Below are 20,672 nucleotides of genomic sequence, written 5' to 3' on the forward strand. Positions count from 1 at the left end.
ACATTCATCCAAAAGCGAACAGTAACAACGCCTATGAAATTATCTCTCAATTAACCCACTCACTTCAAATGCGATACCCTGATGCCCCAATCATTATCCTTGGGGATATGAACAATTGCTCTTTGTCTAAAACTCTCAGGGACTTCCATCAATATGTTACATGCCCCACTAGACAAAACAAAACATTGGACCTATGTTGCTAAGGTCAGTCGGCCCCAAATCCTAAATGATTTCAGGCCGGTTGCCCTCACATCTCTTATTGCAAAATCCTTAGGGAAGCTGATTAAAGCTGAGCTCCTAATCAAGGTGCAATCTCTCTTGGATCCTTCCCAGTTTGCCTATAGGGCCAAGAGGGGGTGCAGGATGCTACTATCACTACTAAATCTTCTCTATAAACACCTGGAGGAAAGTGGGAATCATGCAAGGTTGCTCTTTGTAGATTTCTCCTCGGCATTTAACACCATCCAACCCCACCTACTGATTGAGAAACTACTGAACAACTTTAGCCTTGACTCAAGCCTGACTGGTTGGCTACTTGACTTCCTCACGCAGAGAGTTCAGAGAGTGAGGTTAAATAAAGTGCTGTCCAGTGGCCTAACATCATCCACAGGCTCACCTCAGGGGTGTGTCTTCTCCCCCCTGTTGTACATACTGTACACCAATGACTGTTGCAGCCAGTATGACAACAGGCACATTCTAAAATTTGCAGATGACTCTGTAATTGTCAGTCTCCTGAATTCCCATGAGAATGAGCATGGCCCATTTGTGTCATGGTGTGAAGATGCTTTTTTGCATCTGAACATCAGTAAAACCAAGGACATGTCCATAGATTTCAGACGCCTTCCCCCTGCTCCAAAGCACAGTGTCATCAGTGATCAAGATGTTGAAATTGTATCATCTTACAAGTACCTAGGCACCTTGATTGATAACCGGCTTAAATTCGACCTGAACACCACCTCGGTGTGCAAGAGAGGGCAACAAAGACTCTCTGCACTTGGCCAAGTTTCAGGTGGACAAAATCATTGATGGCATTGTTTTACAAAGCTTTATTGAGTCAATCCTCACATTCTCCATTATCTGCTGGTATGGAAATGTCACCATCAGAGACAAAAATGCTCTTTCCAAGATTGTAAATATGGCCAGTAAGATAGTGGGAGTGAAGTTTGTTAGTCTCACCGAATATTTTAATAAGCAGGTGTTCAGCAAAGCGATACAAATATATCAAGACACAGGCCATCCCCTGTATTCTGAATACGTGCTGCTGCCATATGGCTTGCGTTTTAAAACTCCTATTGCTTTTAAATAGAGGTACAACAATTCCTTCATCCCCTTTTCTATCCAAGTACTGAATGCACACAACAGGAAAAGATAGATTTGTCCATTTAGTTTAGTTTATTTAATGAAGTTTTTGTCTTGGTTTTACTGACTTTTTAGGCATTGTCAGACCTATTTATCACAACTAAATTATTATTTTGTGCATATCTGTCTGTATTGTAGTGTGTTGTGTCTTGTCGTGTGGTATGTGACCCTGTCTGCAATCAAATTGCCCATTTGGGACAAAGAAATAAATTGAACTTGAACTTGAACTTCTCTCTCCCCAGCCTTATCAATAAGCAAGTGCTGCCGATCCATCCACACCACTGCCTCTGCTGAAATATTCTAGGCACTTGTTATCACTCCATTTGAAATGCTAATAAGAATTGTAATCATTTGAGAGTGATGATGATTCACAATTATCGCTGCATTGTTTGAGAGAGCTGCCCTTGGCTCTGCTTCCCTTCTTTAAATGGGCTTCCTCAGACGAACCTGCTTACATTTTTATGACAACTTGGTGAATCCCTGGTGTATAAAGTGTGTCTAAATGTGAAAGGAGCTCTCTGTGACCCAACAAGCAGACAGGAGCAATGTATGCTAACGTTGTCCTTATACACATCAGCCCTGCATTGCTGTGTTGCCATGCATATGGGGTTATTTTAAATGGCAGGCAAAGCACAGAGTCTAGAGTCTTTTTGTAACGCAATGTTTATTGCATTTAAAACACATTCTAAAGTCTGAAGGGTTGAGGACACCGGCGCTAACGTGAGTGTGGTGGATTTCGCTTTCCACATTCGATTACTTACTCTGCCGCCATCTCCGCTGGTGTGCGGGGTTGTATTGAGTATGTTGTCAAAGTAATCGAATGTCGAAAGTGGAGTGTGCCGCACTCACGTCAGCGCCGGTCTCCGCAACGCTAATTTCATAACGAGGTAAAATGTATTTGCTAATTTGATACCATGAGCAACATCCTCAGCACGAACATTAGTGGGTCAGCACAAGGTTGCCCCAACACCACATAATAACTTTAAGTCCTGCACAAGACACATTACTCATCGAGTGACTGAAGTGTGCATTTCCTTTAAATTTAAAGTCATTGAAAGTGTTTTATATCAGGTGTTACAACAAGATAGTTATAATAAGGGCTATTTCCTTGGAATAGCAGTTCAATAGCACGATAATAATTCGGCAACATTTTTCTTCTATCACTGCCCTTGAACTTGACCATGATGTAAGTTCTGATTTGTTACGTTTGTCTGTGAGGTTTTGAAGTAGTCACACTGAGTGATACAATCAGGCCAAGCGTAGCACATTTGTATTCATCGTTGAACTTCAGAGAGCCAACACTGTTTTTTAAGATGATTAGCATAATTCCTACTCTGCGGAAGTCAAACAGTTTCAGGTCTTAAAAAAAATGTTTAAAGGAAATGCCATTTCCACAGTGGCGCAAAAAGCATTATAAGAGAACCATAATGACCGTCTGCTAAATATGGCAAATTGCTGATCTGAAATACTATTGTGCTGAAGGACCTCACTTCACCTATGGGCTACAGGTGTGGCTAATCTCAACAGATGGAATAGGAGTGTTAAAGAGATCAGGGAAGGTATGTGAAAAGGCTGTGTGCTGAATTAAGATTCTGTCATTAAGCACACGACAGCTGTGAGGGCTTTTTAAGGGCTTAGAGACACACAAAGAAGAGCAGAAAGGGTGAGTAGCCTTAACAGAGAAGGTGTTGGTCTAAAGAATGATATTATCAAATCAATCTAAACATATCACTTAATGGGAATATCAAGTCCGGCCTCAGGTCATTCATAGATGGCTATAGAGATCGAACATATCGACCAGTATTGATAATACATGGGTAAAACTTCAAAGCAGCACTCCCAAAGTAAATGTCAATTTTTCTCTCACAGCAAGCATCATCAGATCTCATGTTGTGAATCTGTTTTCCAGACTATCCAAGGTGTGTCGATTCAATTTTAGACTGATTCTCAAACAACAGAACAGGATTTCTGCTCACTGTGCAAGACACATTGCAAGAATATCAATGACTTCTCCACCAAAGATGTTGTTTACATGATGGACTCTGGTCCATGTTGTCGTTTACCTGTTTGTCTAGTGGATCAGATGTCCTTATGATGAAACTCTGCAATTAATAACCAAACAGGAAATCATTGGAGTCTCTAAAAAAGTTTTGCTCTCATGATGTCTAAACTCAAACTCCTCAACATAACCAGCATTGTTGTAGTAAATGGCCTGGATTACCCAATTTTAATATATAAAGTTGCCTCCAGAGGTTTTAGTTGTTGTTTAATATTTTCTGTGCCATCAGCATTAATTAAGCAATTCTCCAATAAATCAGTCAACAACAACAACACATTTTATCACAAAACATAAATTTGACAAATTTGTAATGAAAATACATACTTATCCCCCTTTACACAACACACACACACACACACACACACACACACACACACACACACACACACACGCATGCACATACACACAATCACTGACATAGCAGTACACATCTGGTAAATGTATGCAGACCTCTCTCAAACTAAAAATCATATCCTTGACTAACCTCACGGTATCACTTCCAGATCCAAATGTCAAGGCATACATCAGCGTCTGGCTCAACAGTTAAACTCAATCTCCAGCTTCCACATTCAGTTGTACAGAATAGCACACAGAGCACGACGCATGGCATTGGGTTCACTCCCAAAGATCAATGCACACCGCGCCGTGCGTCTCTTCTGCAGAGCGTAGCAACTACATGCAAAACACTGCAGCTTTACAGCCATGTACACGGACTGGGAGGGGATCCGACCTAAAATGTTTCCATTGTCAGAAGTGACACATACCCCTACATTGTCATTATGGGATGGTTGTGGGGTTGAGCTGTGGTGTTCCTCTGGCAATAAAATATACAAAATGTATGTGTTTACCAGAAGAGAACGCAGGGCAATATGCATGTGTAGTTTAGCATAAGAGAACGCAATGCAATATGTATGTGTAGTTTAGCATAAGAGAACGCAGGGCAATATGTATGTGTAGTTTAGCATAAGAGAACGCAGGGCAATATGTATTTGTAGTTTAGCAGAAGAGAACGCAATGCAATATGTATGTGTAGTTTAGCATAAGAGAACGCAGGGCAATATGTATGTGTAGTTTAGCAGAAGAGAACGCAGGGCAATATGTATGTGTAGATTAGCATAAGAGAACGCAGGGCAATATGTATTTGTAGTTTAGCATAAGAGAACGCAGGGGAGAGAAACATATATAACTAGATAATAAAATGTAAAAAAAAGACATAAGTCAAAGCAGCGAGGGGGAGACAATGAATGAGACAGAATGGTAATTTAAAAAGTAGATATAAACACATAGAAAAAAACAGCCTCTTTACAGATTTCTGTTGCTTCTGCAGTCACCCTCATGGAAAATGCAAATCTGCAAATTAGCCAAAGCAAACACATCACCCTGTTTGCTCACGGAGACCTAATGTGTCTTTTTGTGTCTGTGATGAGTGCGCTTTTTGAGTACATTACCCAACATGCTGAGTGTATGCCAAGAGAGAGAACATGGTTTGACAAACACTCCCTCCCCGAGCACATCTCCCAGGGCCTCCGGAACCCTTTGATGTGAGATGGGCTCGTGTCTGCCGCATCCTCCACCGCCATCGCCATGGAGACAAAATGAGATGGTGACAGCTCACTTCAGCCGTCAGGCTGCTGCTGCAGTTGTTGTTGGTGAAATATATGTAATAATTTCTTTGTCATTTGCAAACATTTTGGCACCTGTCGCACTTGTTGCTACCAGACGGTCATCTTGGGATAGGAAATTCAAATTGTTATTATGGGGACAAGAACCCATCATGAAACTGTTCAAATTATCCTCAGTAATGTTTGGAACTACACTGCCTGTGACTTGACAATGTCTAACTTGATGCCTAATAGCCAAGACATCTCTGCACATAATATCTGCTTAAAGCAGACGCACTTTAGACACCCTGGAGAATTGTCATGGAGTAAAAAGGCTAGCTGTTGGAATTGCTTGTGCTCGCTAAAAAACGAACACAAAATGCAGGGCTTAAAATCACTGTTGGCCTTCCAGTGAAGGTAAGGAGGAAGACTATTTGAGGATTCCTCACACAACTACATCAGTTTAATGAAAAAAGCATGACTCACACAGGAGGCCTACGTAAGTAAGTCATGGTATTGGTGGTACTACTGAGCGGATAATAGGACATAGGGAAGTGGATGACGTGGAAAAGCAAAAAAAAAAAAAAAAAAAAAAACTGGCACTCTAAATACTGGTTTTATTTTACTGGTGTTCTAAATACTGGTTCTATTTTACTGGTGTTCTAAATACTGGTTCCATTGTACTGGTGTTCTAAATACTGGTTCTATTTTACTGGTGTTCTAAATACTGGTTCTATTGTACTGGTGTTTTAAATACTGGTTCTATTTTTTCTGGTGTTCTAAATACTGGATACCTAATCGAAACAGAAATACCTAATCAATCACTTCTCACTTCTCCTCCATGTTTTTGCACAATACTCCCACTTTCTCCTCAACCTTCCCATAAATGCATACAGCATGAGGAGGAAAAGCTCAGCTTCCGATAAATGCATATACAGCATGAGAAGGAGATGCACGGCTTGCCTGACTGCTCTCCTGTGCATTCCTGTGCGGTCTGTTCGTAGATAACGATGCCATGTTTTAATGCGCAAATAAAGCTTGAATTGCCTTTGTGCATCAGCTCATGAATGTTCTAGCTGTGTTCTATAATTGGGAACACCATGTGGTGTTGCTCATAATAGCCAAGTTGCTTTGCACTTTCACATGTCACACTTTCATGTATGACTTTTTTGATCAATGGTGGACAAATTTTAAAAGTAAAATACCCAGAGTGGCCATGTTACTGGGATTGAATATGAATTAGGGGCCAAACAATTAGGATTTAATATATTGAATATTTTAAATTTTGCCAACAACAACAGTCACCTTGAAGAAAAAGCTGTCATGAGGTATTTCCCAACTAAAAGAACAAGCTGCGAAGGCCGTTTCGTAAATGAGGCAACCCGTGAGCATGTGTCCAAGCAGTTAAAACCTCGGTCGAACCCCAACCCATTAAGGCGAACGATAACGGCTGAAAAGGGGCAGAAATGCCCCCACACCTGGCCAATCTCCTGTCCACCTCGCCTCTCCGAGCCTTCTTTGTGGCGAGACTCGGGAGACAAACACGCTGAAGTTGCCTTTAATTAGATTAAACATGTGTTCCCAACGAGCACACCAAGCCCCCTGGCACATTTGCATGACAATGGCCCCTAATTTTGTTTGGCCCCTAATTCATTTTTAATAGCCAGCACAATGTGCTCTGATTACTGCCCTCACCGTTCGCTCCTCTCACCGTGGAGCCCATCGCTGTCCAATGGCCTGCTCTTAAAAAGTTATTCAGCGCCGTCATTAACCCCTGTGACTCTTTATTGTGTTTGCCAGATCCCTAAAGGAATCAAATCCGAACTCATTTGGATGAGAAATTATCGGCGGGCCTTTTGTTTGCCGCAGATGGGGGGCTGTGTGTGTGTGTGTGTGTGTGTGTGTGTGTGTGTGTGTGTGTGTGTGTGTGTGTGTGTGCGCGTGTGCGGTCAGCCCCGGCGGAGGTAAAGAGGTTGTGTGTGTGTGTGTGTGGGGGGGGGGAAGAAGGAAGTGGCCTGATAATGTTGCTTGCTTTGGCTACACATGATTGGACTTCAATAAAGAGGCCTGTCACTCAAGCTCCTGCCCGGTGGACGGCACACAAAGCCGCGGCCGCTGAGAGGGAGAGCGACAACGAGCGACAGCGAGCACACGAGCAGCGACGGATCTGAGGAGCAGGACGCGGGCGCTGTAGCGGCGGCGCCACACAAAGGCTCAGGTGATTGGAGTTATGCCTCTGTACTGCCTGTGAGGCCTGTGCCCTGAACACACACACACACACACACACACACAAACATGGCTTTGTTTGTGCTCTGCTAGCCTCACATACACACATAAAAACACAAACACAAACAACTACACAGAGATGCACTCTTAAGACACACAAACACACACACACACACAAAACATGGCTTTGTTTGTGCTCTGCTAGCCTCACATACACACATAAAAACACAAACACAAACAACTACACAGAGATGCACTCTTAAGACACACACACTCACGCTCACGCACACGCACACACACACACACACACAATATAAACACAAATGCACACAACTATAAAAGAGCTGCACACACACACACACACACACACACACTTAAAAATATACAAATACACACAACTATACAAAGATGTACGCAACACACACACACACACACACACACACACACACACACACACAGAGAAATATTGAGCCACACACATGCTAAAGCATGCAGATGGAAAAGTTGAAGGAGTAGGAGATGCTAGAGCACCAGAAGCAGCACGATACCCACCCCAGCACACCCACCCGTCTGGAGACGATACCCACCCCAGCACACCCACCCCAGGACATACCCACCCCAGCACACCCACCCGTCTGGAGACGATACCCACCCCAGCACACCCACCCCAGGACATACCCACCCCAGCACACCCACCCGTCTGGAGACGATACCCACCCCAGCACACCCACCCGCCTGGAGACGATACCCACCCCAGGACATACCCACCCCAGCACACCAGTACTGCAGACGAAACTCTATGCAGAGAAAGACTCTTCTCCTTCCCCAGGACAACAGTACTGTCAACAGCCTTGGACGTCCTCCAAAACCAGTTCAGTATGTGCAGTCTGTGCACTGAGTTTGTGTATAAAACATTGTCATGGGCAATTACTGGACTGTGGAGGTTTTTTTGTATTCTATTTTGAGAGGCATGAATCTTTAAATAGACTTTCATTATGTTACAACTGGTGTCATCTATGGTTGAGCTGATTTAACCAGCGTGAGCACCTACAGTAGACAGGTGTTCACTTACTCCACTCCCCAAGGACCACATGTTTGGGTGACATCAGTAGATCAAAGCTAGTGCACACACACACACACACTCACACACTGCAGTGCCAAACATGGCAATGACAGCACACTTTGGTTCCTAGCAACAAAAGTTTAACACTAAAAATGTTTTGAAAAGTTCAGTTCAGTGAAAAGAATATTGTGTGTTCACTCCCTCCAACCAAACATCAGTTGTTATCCCCTGTTATGATAACTAGACATTTTTATTTCTGTATCAATATTTTGCTTTGAACTATTTTTTCAAGAGGAGAGGGGGAATGTAGCCCACTGAAATACTGCTGAAAGTCCTAATTAGACACACCTGTAGCTCTGAGACCCCTGCGTCCTAATTAGGCGCACGCATCAGGATCAGGTGTGCTGGCTTACAAACTATACAGTCAGCAAACAAGGCAGCCTTCCGCTGCATACGAGAGCTCTTCATGTCATCGCCAAGACACGTTCCCCACCAACCCAACCACCACCAGGCTTCACATTGATGGACTCATCTAGCCCAGGGGATGGGTGGAGGTGGGGTTAGCATTCTCATCTAGCCCAGGGGATGGGTGGAGATGGGGTTAGCATTCTCATCTAGCCCAGGGGATGGGTGGAGATGGCGTTAGCATTCTGTAGCAGGCAGCTCACTGCTCCGGGATTAGTGTGTGCTTCACCTCACTGTGTGTTCACTGTGTGTTGTGTGTGTTTCACTAATTCACAGATTGGGATAAATGCAGAGACGAAATTTCCCTCACAGGATCAAAAGAGTATATAAACTTATACTTATACTAGTCTAGTCTTCACACAGCTGATTTGGCATTGTTTGGGTCCAGGAAAGGGTCAAGATTCTCTCCTGTTTCCTTGACCAATCAGGGAAGGAAACAGAAAAAGAACATCTGTGGGTCATAACTTTCAAATATTCACAAATTCCCAGGCCATATACAGTTAGTGTTGTAGTACTCAAGACCGGTCACAAAATCGACTTTATTTGGTCTCGGTCTTGTCTTGGTCTCGGGCATAGAGGTCTCAAGGGGATTTGTGGAATGGTAGATCTCTAAAACGCCTAAGGGTCGATATGTTTGTTTATATTATTGTACATTAGGGGTCATGTTTGTTTGTATTTAGATTTGATTGATTGATTGATTGACAGACATTTACCTTTTTTATATGAGTAGTAGTTATGAGAGCACATTATGTCGTAAAACAGCTCACAATCTCTACTTCCTGATCCTGAACTCTGGCCATGGCTCTGGTTAGTCACGAGCACAGGGTAATGCGGACGGCTCCTTGGTGGCAGCTGGCCGCTGTTACCTCAGGCACGTCCATACCTACCGCAGTGATAAAGACGCAGCTTCCCCGTCGGGCGGGCGGTCTACCGAGGCCGGCCTGCTGCCTTGGACGATATGGGAGAGAGGCTGGAGGTGGCAGTGAAAGATGCAGCTGTCTTTAAAAGTGCGGAGCCCTGCAGCTTTGTTCTACACAGAGCCTCGGTGGAATGAACAATGCCACAGCCACCTCCTCCGAACACACACACACACACACACACACACTCGCACCCATACACACACATACTTACACACACACACACACACACACACTTCCACCCATACACACACATACTTACACACACCCACCCACACATTCAAATGCACCCACACACGCACACATACAGTACACACACACACACAAACACCCACCCACACACACCCCCACACACACACACACAAATGCACACACACACACATTCATACACACCTATACACACACAGACAAACTCCCACATGCTCACACACACACACACACACACACTCAAACACACACACACACACTCAAACGCACCCACACGCTCACACGCACACACACACACACAGTCAAACACACACACACTCCGGGCCTCTGGGCCTGTTTGCTGGACAGAGGCGGCCTGGGCTCCCAGGGCCTTCTCACAATGATGGAACACATCCTGCTGTAGGTTGCACGCCTGATGCCTGCACTAAGGGATAATGGAGGGCTTTATGTAGGCCATGTACTGGACCAGTTTAGTTATACTCTGACACATACTGTAGCTTATCACCACACGCTAGACACATAGCTTAGCACCACACGCTAGACACATAGCTTAGCACTGCACGCTAGACACATAGCTTAGCACCACACACTAGACACATAGCTTAACACCACACGCTACAGGCATTTCAAAGCCTGCATTTTTACAGCCAATATCTGGATTGGCATTCAGTGAGGAGCTCTGTGCTTAGATACATTAATTTGTCAACATTAGATGACATTGAGTTTGTCTTGCAGGGTCATATATTACTCTTTACAACAACAACAACAACACTAAATGCAGATTGTCATCGGTTACATGCAAAGCACTGCAACAGAATAAATCATCGGGCTCGCAGATGTCAATTTCTGGTGCGGTGTAACTGAGGCTGACAAGGCCATATCAATAAAATTAACCTGCCTTCATTGACATGCAATGCTACAAGATGGAGTGTGTTGGGGCACAGTGCACCTGCTGATGATACCCGCTGCTCATGCATCCCCTGCCAGACGTCAGGGTTTATTAAGTCAGGTAAACAGTTAGAGGAACCGCTCTGTTCCTGTGTCATGTCATCACAGGAGAGTGGTTGGTCGCAGTGTTGTATAAAGTACTAGAAAGCAATACTTGAGAAAAAGTACAAGTATCGTACTAGAAAAAGACTTTGGTAGAAGTGAAAGTTATCTTTTAGAATATTACTTAAGTAAAAGTCTTAAAGTATCTGATATACAGTATACTGTACTTAAGTATCAAAAGTAATTTTCTGATATTTAATGTACTTAAGTATTTGAAGTAAAAGTATTTTTATTACGGTTTTATTTTGAACTTTTATTGTGAACTTTATTTTGGCTTTCTTATATTAAAGCATAAAGCATATATATTCCCATATCTTCTTAATCTCACTCATCAAACCAAAATCACATTCTTTTCTAGGGCTTTTTAGGCACAATTCTCAACTTCTTCAAAGTTCAAAGAACAAACAGCATATTTTTAGAGCTGACATCAAAGAAAAAAAACAAACAGAAATTTCACTTTTGTATGAACTTCAGGTAAAAATGAAAAATAAATAACTTATTTCTTTCAAAAAAAAAAAAAAAAAATTACCTGCTGGTAGGGAGACCATTTTGGTCATGTGGTATGAGCATTTCTTGGGCTTACTCCCCAGGTCACCATCTCACTCTCACACACACACACACACACAGGCCACCTATGTCCAGCAGCTACTAATATGCCAGTCATTAGTTGAAACTGAAAAGGTGTCTGTTCATCTTCAAAAGAAGCTGGTTTTCAAAGTTGCCAGAATTCAGTGCCCCCTGGCCAAGGACCCCCTTTATGTGTTATTAAACCCATCGACAATACTACGGCAAATGTAAAAATACATTAACCTAATCCTACATTAATAATTATTTTAGCCACAAGCATTTCGCAATGGAGCATACAGTGTGTAAAAATTGCATTTGGGGCTTTCTGCTATATGAGAGCTATCACTCTACTATTATTCCCAGTCATTATCATGGAAAATATAATGTTCAGATATGCAACAAATTATTATAATGCCATTGTATAACAGCCTCCCCTCATAGTAATAGGAATATATATATATATATATATTTTAAATGTATTTATTTATTGCTTTTATTTTCCCTTCCAACTTGTTGAGGCCCCCCTGGCACCCCCTCGCGGCCCCCACTTTGAAAACCACTGGCCTATCCCACGCTTCCACAAAGAGGCATTTGAACTAATGTTTAGGCTACATGTTTTTTGCATGGGTAGGCTATATTGTTGTTTGGTGATTTAGCTTTTTTTTTTTTTTATTTAACTCCTTTACTACACCCTCTACAAGGCATATAGGTTTATCATGTAATTGCTCTTTCTTACATTAAAAAACTAATTTATCCTCTCTACTTGTCCCCGTATCTGAGAAAAGACGGGCTATATGGACCCAACCAACTCTTTTTGGGAGGGGAGAACTCCCTCACGTAGGCTACAACCAATGCAGAGGCATTGCATTGGTGTCATGCACAGATTGCGGAACGTGTCCTACTTTAAGAAAAAATATAGACTAACGTGACCAATGTCAATATTTTTTTCCTTACTGGCCCAAAAGTGAAGCGGCCCACCGGGAATTCTCCCGATTACTCCTCCGGGCCTGATTCAGTCTTACTCTTCTTGGACTGAAGACAAGTCCTGCGATGCTAAATAGCCTTTCACAGGCCGCTGAAGCAGGTAGCGGGGTGTTCAGCTTCACAGAAGCTGCCAATGTACAGAAACATTTCTTGCAAATACGGCCACGGGTGTATGACGTTATCTTCACCCTTACCCTGTTCACCACTATTGTCGGGGTGGTCGTCTATGATAATGGGAGGTCCTCCAGTAGATGCTCGTGCTCATGGCGGTTTCAGTTGTACGTCCTCCTCTTTAGCAACAAACATGCGCTGAAATAGATCGTGCAGCGTGCGTAATGCAATCTAGGAGCAGTGATTCGCCAAACCTCCCTTATTGCAGTCGCACACATTTCTTCTAATTTTATGTTTTAGTAACGAGTAAGGAAGATGCTTAGTGGAAATATAACGGAGTAAAAGTATACATTTTATCTAGGAAATGTAGTGGAGTAAAAGTGAAAGTTGCCATAAATTGAAATAGCGAAGTAAAGTACAGATATGTGAAATTTCTACTTAAGTACAGTAACGAAGTATTTGTACTCCGTTACATTACAACACTGGTCGTGGGGATCTCTGCTCTGTGGCTAAAAAGGTTTAGGTTTTGCAGCGTTTAGAGTAGTTTATTACAGTACATAGTCCTCAAGACATTCACACCTGACATTGTTGACACGTCTGGACATGTAATGTCGCTGTTAGGAGTGTGAACTTTTTCCATCAACTTTAGACTAATTAGACTAATAAAACCCCAGTAAGTGCTAACTTGTTTCCCAGTATGTTAAAAACTGGATAAAAATTGGAATTCCTATTGTGTTACTTTAACAAATACCTAATAATGCATTATTTTCCAATAAGATCTGCACAAAGCATCATACCTAAATGCATTATTATTTCCCAATAAGATCTGCATGAAGCATCATTATTAATTTATCAGACCTGTGTTCACCTGTTACTCATTATCATTAATAAATTATTTATACATCAGAATAATCAACTGCAGCTATAAAACGAAGGTTACTGACATAGTGGACAAGTTTAGATTTTTCCACTAACACACAATGCTTCTTCATCTTTGAAAAGTTACAGCAAGTCAAAAAGAAAAAGGAGGAGCCACTGGGGTAGCCCCAATGGGATCATCAAATTGGCCTCTGCCAGTCACTCAACTGGAATCCACCACTTAGCCAATCACTCCACTGGAATCCACCACTGAGCCAATCACTCCACTGGAATCCACCACTGAGCCAATCACTCAGCTCTCCAGCCCTTTAGACAGTTGAGTCTGGGACAGCTGCAGCTCACACATACGCAGAAATCGACTGTATGATGTGGCAAGACATAATAGTGAAAGAAAGCAAAACATGAGCCAGATTTAATTTATTTCATTAAAGTTCCAAAGGAATTAATTTTCACCAAGAATAAAGATGCCCTCATTCAAAATATTGCGTTGAATGTTGTCTGACTGATGAATAATGTTGAATGTTGTTTGACTGTGATTTCTTTGAGATACAGGGGATTAAATATTCAGATGGTGTTTTGAGTGGTGAACCACTCCATTGCTGAGTCATGATTGAGTGACCTCATTTGTGTGCAAGCACAACTGTTTTCATTGCTTCTCATGTTTTTGAGAAATGCTCAGATGTGCACACACTCACTCTCGCATCCATAAACAAGCTTCAGCTTGAGCCTTGAGCTGCAGACACGCAACACAAATGTCATCCCGTTTGCACACAAGAACCCTTCCAACACACACACACACACACACACACACACTTCCACCCACCTCTACCTCCACCTCAGCCCTGTTCAGATCGGTCTGTCAGTCCCACTTTGGCCGGAACGCGGCGTTCGCGACGGAAGCAGGTCAAGAGGAAACCACACACACACACACACACACACACACACACACACACACACACAGACCCGCTCCTCTGCCACTGACTGAGAGGCCTTGGCACAGTGACACATGCTGTCAAGGAGAGTTAGCGCTCCCGGGACAGCCTCTTGGCACTGGGGTGGCACGGGCATCCAGCGCTGGCCTGGCTACTGCCGGAGTGAATAAGGTCAGAGCTGTCATCCAGAAGGCCCATGTCGTTCAGAAGAGGTCGCTCTGACCCAGGGTGCGTCTGGACTTTAGAGTCCTGCCCAGGCACGCTCACCTTTTAGACGAAGCTTGTTGAGCTGTTACAGAGGTGACCAGTGAGGGCTGGTGGAACATCAGTGGGCGTTTTATCAGACAGATGGAGGGGGACAGGGTGGATGTGTTTGCAAACAGCTGAATCGCTTTTGCTCAATCCTCCCGAGAACCCTCGCTTGCATGATACAGAGAGATCAGTAGGCTACACATGCCCGAGGCAACAGCGATTTAAAACAAGTTGTATCTCACCCAAGCACACACACACACACACACACACACACACACACACACACACACACACCAGCAGTCCTCTCAAATCTCCCCTGCTGTCAATGCAAACGAACGCAGCGATCCCATTCTCTGGCCTGGGTTACAGAATGCTGGCTATTAAACTGTGATACATGGCGATCAACTTTTAAAGCGTGTCTGACCTCTACCAGAGGACACTGGGGCATTCAGGATGATGCAGCGTGGGAATATATCATTATTACTGCCCAGGAAGGCTGAGGCCATGCCTCCTTATTGGTGTGTACAGATATTGAGATTAACATGCAATGTATCAATCACTTTAACCATGCCGTTGGAGCAGGGCTACACCACCACATTATCATTCATGGCACAGTCCATCTCACACATTGTGCAGGGAGAGCTGCTTCTTTCAGTATTATGAAATTTGAAATTATAACTGTTGTTTTGTTTTGTTGTGTTTTCCTTCTGTGTTAAAGTTGTTTTTATAGTTTCATTTTATACTAATGCAGTTTGAAAGATACTAAATATGTCTTAGGTACGTCTTCAGGGTAATTAAAGTTGATGGGGCTTCAGCAAGGACAAACTAATGGCCAATTTAAACGTTTCTGTCTTCAGCTTGCTTGTTTAAACCATGTATGCATCAGTGTTGCCACACAGGGAACACAGTACCAATGAGAGAATCACATTTTTAATTTTCAGCTGTTATTGTAAGTTCTATCATAATGAAGCTTGCATAAACAAATCTGCCTACAGGCAATGCAGGCAGTTGCCTAGGGCCTTGACACTGAGAAGTGCCTGGTGTGAAAATCTTAAAGAGCTTTCCCCCACACCCCACACTGCCTTCACAGTTTTGGAGTCTTGCCCGGGGGCCCCTCACCCTCCCCTCTCTACAGCTTAGCTCCCGATGGCCCCTGGGTGAACGCATCGCCACGGCAGCTGCACCGTAATGTTCCTAAAGATGATCATGACGTCATCTCCATCAGAATGGCCCTGCGTTCACATAACCAAATTTGGGGCAGCCATGGCCTACTGGTTAGCGCTTCGGACTTGTTACCGGAGGGTTGCGGGTTCGAACCCCGACCAGTAGGCACGGCTGAAGTGCCCTTGAGCAAGGCACCTAACCCCTCACTGCTCCCCGAGCGTTGGTCTTGTCTGGTGTTGTCGTGGGGAGAAAACTCACCATTACAGCGTCCCATCTGTCTTCTGGGGCAGACCTACAATAAAGGCTACCTCAGCAAAGCTGACAAGCAGTTAGTCACCACTACTAGCTGTCCGTGTCTGTGTGCGTATGTGAGTGTGTGTGTGTGTTTGTGTGCGTGTGTACTGTATGTGAGTGTGTCTGTGTGTGTGTGTGTCTGTGTGCGTGTGTGCGCGTGTGTGTGTGAGTGTGTCTAATCCTCCAGTTCACATCTCAAGGCGAGCAAAGAGACCTCTGGAGTTTACAGGAAAAAATGTCCAGATTCAGTGTTGTTTTGATGTTGTAAAAGGTTATGCACACAGTCTCCATGTCATGCAAACCTTGGTCACAAGGTCACTGATTCTGTGAGGGTACATACTGTAGATGACTACAAATGCTTATTTACATGACCCCAAATAATTGGATGCCTTTTATTATTTTTCTTTTTTTTTCTTTTCTGGCATAAACGCCTTTTCCAGAAAGGAGTAAAATCTGCACGAGACATTGCATTTGAAATTTATGATGAGCTGAGTCACTGTTCAGTCTCTGTATGTTGGTCTTTTAATAGTGATTACACATTGCACAGCTTACAACATTGTTAATACAACAACGGTTAATTTGCCAACTCAGATTTGTGGTTGGGTGGTGTGTGTGTGCACGCTAATATTTGAACATGAAAAACTGTCTGGAACCTGAACCAAATGCTTGTGGGCTTATTTGTTATTCAAGCTTGTTTACTTTTCTAATAGTTATTTGTTATTTATACAAGCTTGTTTACTTTTCTATTAGCCATGAACTCCCTTCCGTGAAAATTCCCCTCTTAAGGCTGTCAATGAATGCTGTGACATATGGACACATACATACAATAGCTCATACAAGTTATACGATGCTTAAACATATAGTAGCCTAGTAATTGCAATAGCTCATACAAGTTATACGATGCTTAAACATATAGTAGCCTAGTAATTGTGCTATTGAGTAGAATTCAATGCCAGACATCACTGACAGACATGACATCACTTTTACTTCTAGTTGGGTTACACTTCATAAACATGTCATAAACAAGTCATAAACGTTTATAACATAACACTTCTATTATTAAGTGACATTTGTTTTTTGTCATAACAAGTTAGGGTTAGGATTAGGGTTAAGGTTAGGGTTAGAGGTTAGGGTTCATGTGTCATGACAGTGTCATATATGTTCATGACAGTGTCATGTCACTCTTATGTCATTTCTGTCAAGTAAAGTTTTACCTCTTGTTGCTGTGGTGACAACAATTCTTGGAAAGTACTCAGAACAGCAATCCTATGTATAATGTAGATAATTCAAGTTCAAGTTTATTGGTCATATGCAATTTTTAGAACTTCAACTGTTGGAATGTACTCAGAACGGCAATGCTCTGTATAATGTAGACATCAGCTGAGAGATAGCGCTAAACTATTTGTTGAGTGTAAAGAGAACTGTGGAGTACAATGGTTGTGATGAAAAATGAAAGCCGCAGCGTCTGCATCTCCACCATCAGGATAGGGCTGAGGTAGCGTGTCCTCGGGATAGTGACCAGGTAGCTTGTCCTCGGGGTAGTGACCAGAGGGGGTCTGAAAAAAACAAAAATGGACTTGGGTTGAGCGCTTGAGCAAATCACTTAACCAGTGAAGTGCCATGTTCAGGACATGTTCCTCCTTCTCTCCTCAACAATGCTGTTTTCCTGCCTGAAACTACTTTACTCCCCCTCATGCTTTTAATAGTTGAAGGAACACGCCACCATTTTATGAAATTGGGTTATTCATCGTCTCCGCTAGAGTTAGTTAGCGCTAGCTTAGCTTAGCATAGTGAATAGAATCTCTCGTTGCCGTATAGCATGTCGTGAGTAAAAGTGAGCCAAAAAAAAATACTTCTTGTGGCCTGCACATTCACAACGAGTACATTGACAATGCAGGTTAAGACGAGGCTTTTTCTTAGGCAGATATTGACTTGAGACTATATTGGGCCGAAGCACTGCTACTAGGGTGCAGAATAACCCAATTTCATAAAACGGTGGCATGTTCCTTTAACCATTTATACAGGTCATGGAAAGGCTGCATACGTTAATCCTTATACTTTTATCGTGGTGACTCCTAGAGCTTGTAGTTTCATATGGCCTATCTTTATATCACTGTCCTAGAAAAGCAAGTTTGTTTGGGCTGCTTTCCTCCAAGGGAATGTCTGATTAGCAGGAGAAACCAGGACAGCTATTAAGTGTTGCTATGCAGTAACAGTCTACAAATATAGGGACTCTTAAGATTGAGAACCTTGGGTAAGAGCTTATCACCATCCATCTGAATGACAACTTTTTGCATGAATTTGTAATAGTATTGAAGAGCTCAACATTGATTCAACATGTATATGACCCCTAGCTTCACTGCACAGCCTTGTGCAACAGACCAAGGTTCCTCCAAAATGATGCCTCCATCCACAACAATGCCGATGTCCTCATGTTCCAAGGGGTGGTTTTCTCTTGACGCCTCCTCGCCATGGATATCCTGTACAAAATTTAAAAAGCTGCTTTAGGTTGACGCTTGAGAATAGGTACGAGATGGGAGCTGGCTTAAAGGTTTTTGGCTTAAAAATTGGCATAAAAATAAATGTGACCATTGATGAGTTAACACCCTTTATCGCAATTTCATCATGCACTTGGTTAGTGTTACTTACCATGTACATGTATGAGAGAATCATCATCTTCACCAAAATAAAAGGCACAGGGTCTTAATGGCTGCCTCCCTCCTCAGATGTACAGTCTCTGTCTGTTCAGACACAGGGATATTAATTATTTTGTGAAAATACAATCAATACTCTAAATAATAATAACCTCTATTTATAAAGCACATTATTCACACTGATCAATGTGAATACCATTACAGGCTTATGATGCAGTGTGAATACCATGGAGTTACAGGCTTATGATGCAGTGTGAATACCATGGTCAATATGGAGTTACAGGCTTGCAGGTGGACGTGCCCTGTGAGAAAGGAGCATTTTATTTTGAGGTAATGCATCCTGTGTTGTCTACTGAGGCTGCACTTGTTGGGTAATTAAAGATGCCGGGAGCACTCAAGGCTCACACACACACATACACACACACACACACACACACACACAAGGCTCTCAAATGTTCACTCCAGCAAAGTCACCTTGGGACCCACATTTGTGAAACCATATGCTCTTTCGCGGTTGTTTTCCACCAAAGCAATGCAAGAGCAGTGATGCATCCTTTTTTTTTGCTTTCTTTTTCCCCCTGACTTTTATTTATTATTTATTTATGTTATTCTCTATGGTCGCTCTGCAGAAGAACAGACCCATGGAGGGTTATCTATGGACGCTCTGCAGAAGAACAGACCCATGGAGGGTTATCTATGGTTGCTCTGCAGAAGAACAGACCCATGGAGGGTTATCTAAGTCAGCAGCCTCCCTTCACTGCACGCTCTCCCTTGAGATATGATTGCAATTATAGCGCTATGGTCCCATGAGTACTTGAGCATTTAAATGAGAGCTCAGAGTCCTCGCTAGATCACAAACAGACACAACATTACAAACAAGCAAACAAAAAAACAGAGAGAATGATGGGAGTGTGTTTGGGCCCCGCAAGTGGCGACAGCTCTAGGAGCAGCAAGCCCCTCCGTCACGCCCACCAAGGTAAACCCACAGCTCCTGATCGTCTTCCCTCTCTGTGTGTGTTTGTGTGTGTGTGTGTGTGTGTGTGTGTGTGTGTGTGATTGTCCTCCCTCTCTGTGAGCACCCACTAATGCAAGGTCATCTATACGTCAATGGACAAGGTTAATTTTTTCCACAACACAACACAGCACAGCGGCTTGTTGGCCAGGTGCAGATTGTATGGTGCAGATCGTATGGCTTATTGGCAAGGTGCAGATCGTATGGCTTATTGGCAAGGTGTAGATCGTATGGCTTATTGGTGAGGAGCAGATCGTATTTGTGCAGATTGTATGGTGCAGATCGTAAAGCTTATTGGCGAGGGGCAGATCGTATGGGGCAGATTGTATGGGGCAGATCGTATGGCTTATTGGCGAGGGGCAGATCATATGGCTTATTTGGGAGGGGCAGATCATATGGCTTATTGGCGAGGGGCAGATCGTATGGGGCAGATCATATGGCTTATTGGCGAGGGGCAGATCGTATGGGGCAGATCATATGGCTTATTTGGGAGGGGCAGATCGTATGGGGCAGATCTGGGAGGGGCAGATAATCAGCTTATTTTTTATTGCCATATTCATTTGTTCTGTTCCATTACAAATCATGACCATTTGATTATGATAGTTGCTGTCAATCTAAATACATAAAAGACATATGAAACAAAACGTAAAGGCTTATATAGTTACTGATATTCAGCTGTTGGATAGCACAATATCTTATATAGTTACAGTATGGGGTTCAGCTGTGTGTGTGTGTGTGTGTGTGTGTGCGTGTATCGTATGAGTGTGTGTGTGTGTGTGTGTGTGTGTGTTTTCTCAGCTGTGATATGGTGTGTAAAAACCTGTGCCAAGCCTATAATTTAGTGCGTGCAATGTTTGAGGCTCATTAAAAGGATTA

This window comes from Alosa alosa, chromosome 16 (genome assembly GCF_017589495.1).
Source record: "Alosa alosa isolate M-15738 ecotype Scorff River chromosome 16, AALO_Geno_1.1, whole genome shotgun sequence".
Taxonomy (NCBI): Eukaryota; Metazoa; Chordata; class Actinopteri; order Clupeiformes; family Clupeidae; genus Alosa; species Alosa alosa.